General features: G+C 33.2%; 1 pseudogene; it reads right to left on the bottom strand.

Annotated features, from left to right (window-relative positions):
- Nucleotides 1-7,915: 7,915 nt before the first annotated feature.
- LOC135570988 (RNA-binding motif, single-stranded-interacting protein 3-like) overlaps nt 7,916-13,618 on the bottom strand; it is a 60,812-nt pseudogene continuing 55,109 nt past the window's right edge.

Here is a 13,618-nt window from a genome sequence, read left to right as displayed (position 1 = left end):
AGCTAAAGATGATCAGATAAGCTACCAGAAACTAGCATGATGTCTTTGTCTAAGACAAGATAGCTAAAGATGATCAGATAAGCAACCAGAAACTAGCATGATGTCTTTGTCTCAGACAAGATAGCTAAAGATGATCAGATAAGCTACCAGAAACTAGCATGATGTCTTTGTCTAAGACAAGATAGCTAAAGATGATCAGATAAGCAACCAGAAACTAGCATGATGTCTTTGTCTCAGACAAGATAGCTAAAGATGATCAGATAAGCTACCAGAAACTAGCATGATGTCTTTGTCTAAGACAAGATAGCTAAAGATGATCAGATAAGCTACCAGAAACTAGCATGATGTCTTTGTCTAAGACAAGATAGCTAAAGATGATCAGATAAGCTACCAGAAACTAGCATGATGTCTTTGTCTAAGACAAGATAGCTAAAGATGATCAGATAAGCTACCAGAAACTAGCATGATGTCTTTGTCTAAGACAAGATAGCTAAAGATGATCAGATAAGCTACCAGAAACTAGCATGATGTCTTTGTCTCAGACAAGATAGCTAAAGATGATCAGATAAGCAACCAGAAACTAGCATGATGTCTTTGTCTAAGACAAGATAGCTAAAGATGATCAGATAAGCAACCAGAAACTAGCATGATGTCTTTGTCTAAGACAAGATAGCTAAAGATGATCAGATAAGCAACCAGAAACTAGCATGATGTCTTTGTCTAAGACAAGATAGCTAAAGATGATCAGATAAGCAACCAGAAACTAGCATGGTGTCTTTGTCTAAGACAAGATAGCTAAAGATGATCAGATAAGCAACCAGAAACTAGCATGATGTCTTTGTCTCAGACAAGATAGCTAAAGATGATCAGATAAGCTACCAGAAACTAGCATGATGTCTTTGTCTAAGACAAGATAGCTAAAGATGATCAGATAAGCTACCAGAAACTAGCATGATGTCTTTGTCTCAGACAAGAAACTAGAAACTAGCATGATGTCTTTGTCTCAGACAAGAAACTAGAAACTAGCATGATGTCTTTGTCTCAGACAAGAAACTAGAAACTAGCATGATGTCTTTGTCTCAGACAAGAAACTAGAAACTAGCATGATGTCTTTGTCTCAGACAAGAAACTAGAAACTAGCATGATGTCTTTGTCTCAGACAAGAAACTAGAAACTAGCATGATGTCTTTGTCTCAGACAAGAAACTAGAAACTAGCATGATGTCTTTGTCTAAGACAAGAAACTAGCATGGTGTCTTTGTCTCAGACAAGATAGCTAAAGATGATCAGATAAGCAACCAGAAACTAGCATGGTGTCTTTGTCTAAGACAAGATAGCTAAAGATGATCAGATAAGCAACCAGAAACTAGCATGATGTCTTTGTCTAAGACAAGATAGCTAAAGATGATCAGATAAGCAACCAGAAACTAGCATGATGTCTTTGTCTAAGACAAGATAGCTAAAGATGATCAGATAAGCAACCAGAAACTAGCATGGTGTCTTTGTCTCAGACAAGATAGCTAAAGATGATCAGATAAGCAACCAGAAACTAGCATGATGTCTTTGTCTAAGACAAGATAGCTAAAGATGATCAGATAAGCTACCAGAAACTAGCATGATGTCTTTGTCTAAGACAAGATAGCTAAAGATGATCAGATAAGCTACCAGAAACTAGCATGGTGTCTTTGTCTAAGACAAGATAGCTAAAGATGATCAGATAAGCTACCAGAAACTAGCATGATGTCTTTGTCTAAGACAAGATAGCTAAAGATGATCAGATAAGCAACCAGAAACTAGCATGATGTCTTTGTCTCAGACAAGATAGCTAAAGTTGATCAGATAAGCAACCAGAAACTAGCATGATGTCTTTGTCTAAGACAAGATAGCTAAAGATGATCAGATAAGCTACCAGAAACTAGCATGATGTCTTTGTCTAAGACAAGATAGCTAAAGATGATCAGATAAGCTACCAGAAACTAGCATGATGTCTTTGTCTAAGACAAGATAGCTAAAGATGATCAGATAAGCAACCAGAAACTAGCATGATGTCTTTGTCTCAGACAAGATAGCTAAAGATGATCAGATAAGCTACCAGAAACTAGCATGATGTCTTTGTCTAAGACAAGATAGCTAAAGATGATCAGATAAGCAACCAGAAACTAGCATGATGTCTTTGTCTCAGACAAGATAGCTAAAGATGATCAGATAAGCTACCAGAAACTAGCATGATGTCGTTGTCTAAGACAAGATAGCTAAAGATGATCAGATAAGCTACCAGAAACTAGCATGATGTCTTTGTCTAAGACAAGATAGCTAAAGATGATCAGATAAGCTACCAGAAACTAGCATGATGTCTTTGTCTAAGACAAGATAGCTAAAGATGATCAGATAAGCTACCAGAAACTAGCATGATGTCTTTGTCTAAGACAAGATAGCTAAAGATGATCAGATAAGCTACCAGAAACTAGCATGATGTCTTTGTCTCAGACAAGATAGCTAAAGATGATCAGATAAGCAACCAGAAACTAGCATGATGTCTTTGTCTAAGACAAGATAGCTAAAGATGATCAGATAAGCAACCAGAAACTAGCATGATGTCTTTGTCTAAGACAAGATAGCTAAAGATGATCAGATAAGCAACCAGAAACTAGCATGATGTCTTTGTCTAAGACAAGATAGCTAAAGATGATCAGATAAGCAACCAGAAACTAGCATGGTGTCTTTGTCTAAGACAAGATAGCTAAAGATGATCAGATAAGCAACCAGAAACTAGCATGATGTCTTTGTCTCAGACAAGATAGCTAAAGATGATCAGATAAGCTACCAGAAACTAGCATGATGTCTTTGTCTAAGACAAGATAGCTAAAGATGATCAGATAAGCTACCAGAAACTAGCATGATGTCTTTGTCTAAGACAAGATAGCTAAAGATGATCAGATAAGCTACCAGAAACTAGCATGATGTCTTTGTCTAAGACAAGATAGCTAAAGATGATCAGATAAGCTACCAGAAACTAGCATGATGTCTTTGTCTAAGACAAGATAGCTAAAGATGATCAGATAAGCAACCAGAAACTAGCATGGTGTCTTTGTCTAAGACAAGATAGCTAAAGATGATCAGATAAGCAACCAGAAACTAGCATGATGTCTTTGTCTCAGACAAGATAGCTAAAGATGATCAGATAAGCTACCAGAAACTAGCATGATGTCTTTGTCTAAGACAAGATAGCTAAAGATGATCAGATAAGCTACCAGAAACTAGCATGATGTCTTTGTCTCAGACAAGAAACTAGAAACTAGCATGATGTCTTTGTCTCAGACAAGAAACTAGAAACTAGCATGATGTCTTTGTCTCAGACAAGAAACTAGAAACTAGCATGATGTCTTTGTCTCAGACAAGAAACTAGAAACTAGCATGATGTCTTTGTCTCAGACAAGAAACTAGAAACTAGCATGATGTCTTTGTCTCAGACAAGAAACTAGAAACTAGCATGATGTCTTTGTCTCAGACAAGAAACTAGAAACTAGCATGATGTCTTTGTCTAAGACAAGAAACTAGCATGGTGTCTTTGTCTCAGACAAGATAGCTAAAGATGATCAGATAAGCAACCAGAAACTAGCATGGTGTCTTTGTCTAAGACAAGATAGCTAAAGATGATCAGATAAGCAACCAGAAACTAGCATGATGTCTTTGTCTAAGACAAGATAGCTAAAGATGATCAGATAAGCAACCAGAAACTAGCATGATGTCTTTGTCTAAGACAAGATAGCTAAAGATGATCAGATAAGCAACCAGAAACTAGCATGGTGTCTTTGTCTCAGACAAGATAGCTAAAGATGATCAGATAAGCAACCAGAAACTAGCATGATGTCTTTGTCTAAGACAAGATAGCTAAAGATGATCAGATAAGCTACCAGAAACTAGCATGATGTCTTTGTCTAAGACAAGATAGCTAAAGATGATCAGATAAGCTACCAGAAACTAGCATGGTGTCTTTGTCTAAGACAAGATAGCTAAAGATGATCAGATAAGCTACCAGAAACTAGCATGATGTCTTTGTCTAAGACAAGATAGCTAAAGATGATCAGATAAGCAACCAGAAACTAGCATGATGTCTTTGTCTCAGACAAGATAGCTAAAGTTGATCAGATAAGCAACCAGAAACTAGCATGATGTCTTTGTCTAAGACAAGATAGCTAAAGATGATCAGATAAGCTACCAGAAACTAGCATGATGTCTTTGTCTAAGACAAGATAGCTAAAGATGATCAGATAAGCTACCAGAAACTAGCATGATGTCTTTGTCTAAGACAAGATAGCTAAAGATGATCAGATAAGCAACCAGAAACTAGCATGATGTCTTTGTCTCAGACAAGATAGCTAAAGATGATCAGATAAGCTACCAGAAACTAGCATGATGTCTTTGTCTAAGACAAGATAGCTAAAGATGATCAGATAAGCAACCAGAAACTAGCATGATGTCTTTGTCTCAGACAAGATAGCTAAAGATGATCAGATAAGCTACCAGAAACTAGCATGATGTCGTTGTCTAAGACAAGATAGCTAAAGATGATCAGATAAGCTACCAGAAACTAGCATGATGTCTTTGTCTAAGACAAGATAGCTAAAGATGATCAGATAAGCTACCAGAAACTAGCATGATGTCTTTGTCTAAGACAAGATAGCTAAAGATGATCAGATAAGCTACCAGAAACTAGCATGATGTCTTTGTCTAAGACAAGATAGCTAAAGATGATCAGATAAGCTACCAGAAACTAGCATGATGTCTTTGTCTCAGACAAGATAGCTAAAGATGATCAGATAAGCAACCAGAAACTAGCATGATGTCTTTGTCTAAGACAAGATAGCTAAAGATGATCAGATAAGCAACCAGAAACTAGCATGATGTCTTTGTCTAAGACAAGATAGCTAAAGATGATCAGATAAGCAACCAGAAACTAGCATGATGTCTTTGTCTAAGACAAGATAGCTAAAGATGATCAGATAAGCAACCAGAAACTAGCATGGTGTCTTTGTCTAAGACAAGATAGCTAAAGATGATCAGATAAGCAACCAGAAACTAGCATGATGTCTTTGTCTCAGACAAGATAGCTAAAGATGATCAGATAAGCTACCAGAAACTAGCATGATGTCTTTGTCTAAGACAAGATAGCTAAAGATGATCAGATAAGCTACCAGAAACTAGCATGATGTCTTTGTCTAAGACAAGATAGCTAAAGATGATCAGATAAGCTACCAGAAACTAGCATGATGTCTTTGTCTAAGACAAGATAGCTAAAGATGATCAGATAAGCTACCAGAAACTAGCATGATGTCTTTGTCTAAGACAAGATAGCTAAAGATGATCAGATAAGCTACCAGAAACTAGCATGATGTCTTTGTCTCAGACAAGATAGCTAAAGATGATCAGATAAGCAACCAGAAACTAGCATGATGTCTTTGTCTAAGACAAGATAGCTAAAGATGATCAGATAAGCAACCAGAAACTAGCATGATGTCTTTGTCTAAGACAAGATAGCTAAAGATGATCAGATAAGCAACCAGAAACTAGCATGATGTCTTTGTCTAAGACAAGATAGCTAAAGATGATCAGATAAGCAACCAGAAACTAGCATGGTGTCTTTGTCTAAGACAAGATAGCTAAAGATGATCAGATAAGCAACCAGAAACTAGCATGATGTCTTTGTCTCAGACAAGATAGCTAAAGATGATCAGATAAGCAACCAGAAACTAGCATGATGTCTTTGTCTCAGACAAGATAGCTAAAGATGATCAGATAAGCTACCAGAAACTAGCATGATGTCTTTGTCTCAGACAAGATAGCTAAAGATGATCAGATAAGCAACCAGAAACTAGCATGATGTCTTTGTCTAAGACAAGATAGCTAAAGATGATCAGATAAGCAACCAGAAACTAGCATGATGTCTTTGTCTAAGACAAGATAGCTAAAGATGATCAGATAAGCAACCAGAAACTAGCATGATGTCTTTGTCTAAGACAAGATAGCTAAAGATGATCAGATAAGCAACCAGAAACTAGCATGATGTCTTTGTCTAAGACAAGATAGCTAAAGATGATCAGATAAGCTACCAGAAACTAGCATGATGTCTTTGTCTCAGACAAGATAGCTAAAGATGATCAGATAAGCAACCAGAAACTAGCATGATGTCTTTGTCTCAGACAAGATAGCTAAAGATGATCAGATAAGCAACCAGAAACTAGCATGATGTCTTTGTCTCAGACAAGATAGCTAAAGATGATCAGATAAGCTACCAGAAACTAGCATGATGTCTTTGTCTCAGACAAGATAGCTAAAGATGATCAGATAAGCTACCAGAAACTAGCATGATGTCTTTGTCTTAGACAAGATAGCTAAAGATGTTCAGATAAGCTACCAGAAACTAGCATGATGTCTTTGTCTCAGACAAGATAGCTAAAGATGATCAGATAAGCAACCAGAAACTAGCATGATGTCTTTGTCTCAGACAAGATAGCTAAAGATGATCAGATAAGCAACCAGAAACTAGCATGATGTCTTTGTCTCAGACAAGATAGCTAAAGATGATCAGATAAGCAACCAGAAACTAGCATGATGTCTTTGTCTCAGACAAGATAGCTAAAGTTGATCAGATAAGCAACCAGAAACTAGCATGATGTCTTTGTCTCAGACAAGATAGCTAAAGATGTTCAGATAAGCTACCAGAAACTAGCATGATGTCTTTGTCTCAGACAAGATAGCTAAAGATGATCAGATAAGCAACCAGAAACTAGCATGATGTCTTTGTCTTAGACAAGATAGCTAAAGTTGATCAGATAAGCAACCAGAAACTAGCATGATGTCTTTGTCTCAGACAAGATAGCTAAAGTTGATCAGATAAGCAACCAGAAACTAGCATGATGTCTTTGCAGACAGTAGTATTCTATCCCTTCAGTAACGGGGCTCAGCAGATGAGTTTTACTTCCTGTAACATGTACTTCCTGGTTTGTGTCTGTTATAACAGTGGCTGTCCGTTCAGTGGTAAATGAAGAGAGACTGTGTGGTTTTACATTGGATAAACCACCATCACTATATCAGACACTGAAACTGAAGGGTTTTCTCTGTTTCTCTGTGTCAGATTTCTCTCAGATTATATTGGAGCTCCCCCTTGTAGAAGGGTTACGATTACAACTAAGCTTTTTATCTGTGGCACAGTTCTCTGACCTGTTTTACACACCTTCTTGCTGAAGGTATGAGTGACACGTGACTGCACCAATGGTAGAACCCTATGAACACCTCAACCCCAACAGAGCCAATGGGAAGAGTCCTTAAGCCCACAGGTCCAACCCACGAACCATCTAATGTACAGAGCATCATACAACAAAAGCAAGAAAGCCAAACGGAAAAGTTAAAATATGTTTTTTTTTTACAAATCTCTCAGTCTACTCCACTGTATCTCCCTGTTTGTTCTTCTGTGGTATAAAAAACTTCTGTTTGTTGGCTGCATTTGATACACAGCTATAAAAAAAAAAGACTAGAGAAAATTGTCACCAAATTTTTTTTTTTAACTATTGCTTCATTTTTCAACACATGTCCCTTTGTACACAGATCATTTTTATCAATATATTTATGTTTTCACTGGACGTCGACTTATTTGGTTGTTTTTTGTTTTCATTTCTTGTTTTGCGATGAGACAAGCAAAAGCAGGCAACAAAAACAAAAAAAATGTTGAACTTTGTAAAAACAAAATATTGCAAGTAAAAACCCACTAATGCCATTGTTAAGTAACCCAAAACATTTTTTCATCGATAAACTGCATTTCCCACAATACAGCGGTTATATATAATTTTTCTTGCCCCCGCCCACCTACTATCACCATGGAGATCCCCCCCCCCCCCCCAAAAAAAAACAAACACAAATGACTACAAACCACATCATATAAAATCTTCTTCATTACAGTTCTCTTTATAACCTGTGCATCTGACCTCTATAGATTTAGTCTCGGTTTATCATGAACCATCTGAAGCATTTTATAACCCTCTTTTTTATTTTTATTTTTTTTATTTTTTACAGATGTTTTAATTAAACAATTTTAGACAAAATGACCGACGAGTTTCCAACGTCTGAGAAATTAAGGCAAAAAAAAGATTTAACTTTTTTTTTTTCTCTCTCTAGAAAACTACATTTTAAATCATGAAAATAATAAAAAAAAATATAGTAGCTTAATATCAAAGGAAGACAACCCGTTTAATTTGTTTGTTTTTTCTCTAAAACCTTTCTTTAAAACTTTGCGTCCTATTAAAAAAACTGTCATGATCTGAAAACCAAACTGCACATTCACATGGATTTCTGTCCGTTTGTTCCTTTTTAAGTTCCTTTTTTAAATTTTTAAATTTTTAAAAATATTTTTTTCACTTTGTTATTTTTCGAAGGATGACTCCAGTTTCATGCTGGCCCGCTCAATAAACTCAATGTCCCATATTGCACCTCTCCATCTTCTGAGACTTTATCTGCATCTGCATCTGCATCACAATCACAACCTCTCTCTCTCTCTCTCTCTTCTCTCTCTCTCTCTCTCTTCTCTCTGTCTCTCTCTCATCTCTCTCTCTTTCTCTCTCTCTGTCTCTCTCTCATCTCTCTCTCTCTCTCTCTCTCTCTCTCTGGACAGATAAAACAAAGTCTTTTTTTGATGCCTGTGCAAAGATAAAACAATCTCTCTTTGTCCTCCTTTTTGTCATCCAGTATTTTTCCTCCAGTATTTTTCCTCCCTCCATCCCTTCAGTGCTTCAATGCAGCCGCTGTCTCAAGGCAATGCAGTTACCGGAAACACATCGCTCGGCATCCTCCTGTTATCTGAGAAAGAGAAAGAAAATATTTGTAATCCTGAGACCTAGGTCTCTTTTACAGATGAGGAATGAATGCACATCAATATACACTATACACATCAATATACACTATACACTTCAATATAGACATCAATATACACTATACACATCAATATACACTATACACATCAATATACACTATACACATCAATATAGACATCAATATACACTATACACATCAATATACACATCAATATACACTATACACATCAATATACACTATACACATCAATATACACATCAATATACACATCAATATACACATCAATATACACATCAATATACACTATACACATCAATATACACATCAATATACACATCAATATACACATCAATATACACATCAATATACACTATACACATCAATATACACATCAATATACAATATACACATCAATATACACATCAATATACACATCAATATACACTATACACATCAATATAGACATCAATATACCATATACACATCAATATACACATCAATATACACATCAATATACACATCAATATACAATATACACATCAATATACACATCAATATACACATCAATATACACTATACACATCAATATACACATCAATATACCATATACACATCAATATACACTATACACATCAATATACACTATACACATCAATATACACTATACACATCAATATAGACATCAATATACCATATACACATCAATATACACTATACACATCAATATACACATCAATATACACTATACACATCAATATACACTATACACATCAATATACACATCAATATACACTATACACATCAATATACACATCAATATACACTATACACATCAATATACACTATACACATCAATATAGACATCAATATACACTATACACATCAATATACACTATACACATCAATATACACTATACACATCAATATACACATCAATATACACTATACACATCAATATACACCTCAATATACACATCAATATACACCTCAATATACACATCAATATACACCTCAATATACACTATACACATCAATATACACATCAATATACACTATACACATCAATATACACCTCAATATACACTATACACATCAATATACACATCAATATACACTATACACATCAATATACACTATACACATCAATATACACATCAATATACACTATACACATCAATATACACATCAATATACACTATACACATCAATATACACTATACACATCAATATACACATCAATATACACCTCAATATACACATCAATATACACCTCAATATACACATCAATATACACATCAATATACACTATACACATCAATATACACTATACACATCAATATACACATCAATATACACTATACACATCAATATACACCTCAATATACACATCAATATACACCTCAATATACACATCAATATACACTATACACATCAATATACACATCAATATACACTATACACATCAATATACACTATACACATCAATATACACCTCAATATACACATCAATATACACATCAATATACACTATACACATCAATATACACTATACACATCAATATACACCTCAATATACACTATACACATCAATATACACATCAATATACACTATACACATCAATATACACTATACACATCAATATACCATATACACATCAATATACACATCAATATACACTATACACATCAATATACACTATACACATCAATATACACTATACACATCAATATACACTATACACATCAATATACACTATACACATCAATATACACTATACACATCAATATACACTATACACATCAATATACACATCAATATACACTATACACATCAATATACACTATACACATCAATATACACTATACACATCAATATACACTATACACATCAATATACACTATACACATCAATATACACTATACACATCAATATACACTATACACATCAATATACACTATACACATCAATATACACATCAATATACACTATACACATCAATATACAATATACACATCAATATACACTATACACATCAATATACACTATACACATCAATATACACTATACACATCAATATACACATCAATATACACTATACACATCAATATACACTATACACATCAATATACACTATACACATCAATATACACATCAATATACACTATACACATCAATATACACTATACACATCAATATACACTATACACATCAATATACACTATACACATCAATATACACTATACACATCAATATACACATCAATATACACTATACACATCAATATACACATCAATATACACTATACACATCAATATACACATCAATATACACTATACACATCAATATACACTATACACATCAATATACACTATACACATCAATATACACATCAACATACACTATACACATCAATATACAATATACACATCAATATACACATCAATATACAATATACACATCAATATACACTATACACATCAATATACAATATACACATCAATATACACATCAATATACACTATACACATCAATATACACATCAATATACACTATACACATCAATATAGACATCAATATAGACATCAATATACACATCAACATACACTATACACCTCAATATAGACATCAATATAGACATCAATATACACTATACACATCAATAAACACTATACACATCAATATACACTATACACATCAATATAGACATCACTATACACTATACACTTCACTATATACTATACACATCAATATACACATCAATATACACTGTACACATCAATATACACATCAATATACACATCAATATAGACATCACTATACACATCAATATAAACATCGATATACACTATACACATCAATATACACTATACACATCAATATACACTATACACATCAATATACACTATACACTTCACTATATACTATACACATCAATATACACATCAATATACACTGTACACATCAATATACACTATACACATCACTATATACTATACACCTCAATACACACTATACACCTCAATACACACTATACACATCAATATACACTATATACATCAATATAGACATCAATATACACTATACACATCAATATAGACATCGATATACACTATACACATCAATATACACTATACACATCAATATACACATCAATATACACTATACACATCAATATACCCTATACACATCAATATACACTATACACCTCAATATACACATCAATATACACTATACACATCAATATAGACATCGATATACACTATACACATCAATATACACATCAATATACACTATACACATCAATATACCCTATACACATCAATATACACTATACACATCAATATACACATCAATATACACTATACACATCAATATACACTATACACATCAATATACACATCAATATACACATCAATATACACTATACACATCAATATAGACATCAATATACACATCAATATACACTATACACATCAATATAGACATCGATATACACTATACACATCAATATACACCCTATACACATCAATATACACATCAATATACACATCAATATACACTATACACATCAATATACACATCAATATACACTATACACATCAATATACACTATACACATCAATATACACATCAATATACACATCAATATACACTATACACATCAATATACACATCAATATACACTATACACATCAATATACACTATACACATCAATATACACTATACACATCAATATACACATCAATATACACATCAATATACACTATACACATCAATATACACATCAATATACACTATACACATCAATATACACATCAATATACACATCAATATACACATCAATATACACTATACACATCAATATACACTATACACATCAATATACACATCAATATACACATCAATATACACTATACACATCAATATACACATCAATATACACATCACTATACACATCAATATACACATCAATATACACTATACACATCAATATACACTATACACATCAATATACACATCAATATACACATCAATATACACTATACACATCAATATACACATCAATATACACTATACACATCAATATACACATCAATATACACATCAATATACACATCAATATACACTATACACATCAATATACACTATACACATCAATATACACATCAATATACACATCAATATACACTATACACATCAATATACACATCAATATACACATCACTATACACATCAATATACACATCAATATACACTATACACATCAATATACAATATACACATCAATATACACATCACTATACACATCAATATACACATCAATATACACTATACACATCAATATACACATCAATATACACATCAATATACACTATACACATCAATATACACATCAATATACACATCACTATACACATCAATATACACATCAATATACACTATACACATCAATATACACATCAATATACACATCAATATACACATCAATATACACTATACACATCAATATACACTATACACATCAATATACACATCAATATACACTATACACATCAATATACACTATACACATCAATATACACTATACACATCAATATACACATCAATATACACATCAATATACACTATACACATCAATATACACATCAATATACACATCACTATACACATCAATATACACATCAATATACACTATACACATCACTATACACATCAATATACACATCAATATACACTATACACATCAATATA

This window comes from Oncorhynchus nerka, unplaced genomic scaffold, assembly GCF_034236695.1.
Source record: "Oncorhynchus nerka isolate Pitt River unplaced genomic scaffold, Oner_Uvic_2.0 unplaced_scaffold_864, whole genome shotgun sequence".
Taxonomy (NCBI): Eukaryota; Metazoa; Chordata; class Actinopteri; order Salmoniformes; family Salmonidae; genus Oncorhynchus; species Oncorhynchus nerka.
This window is presented reverse-complemented; position numbering and strand designations above follow the sequence as displayed.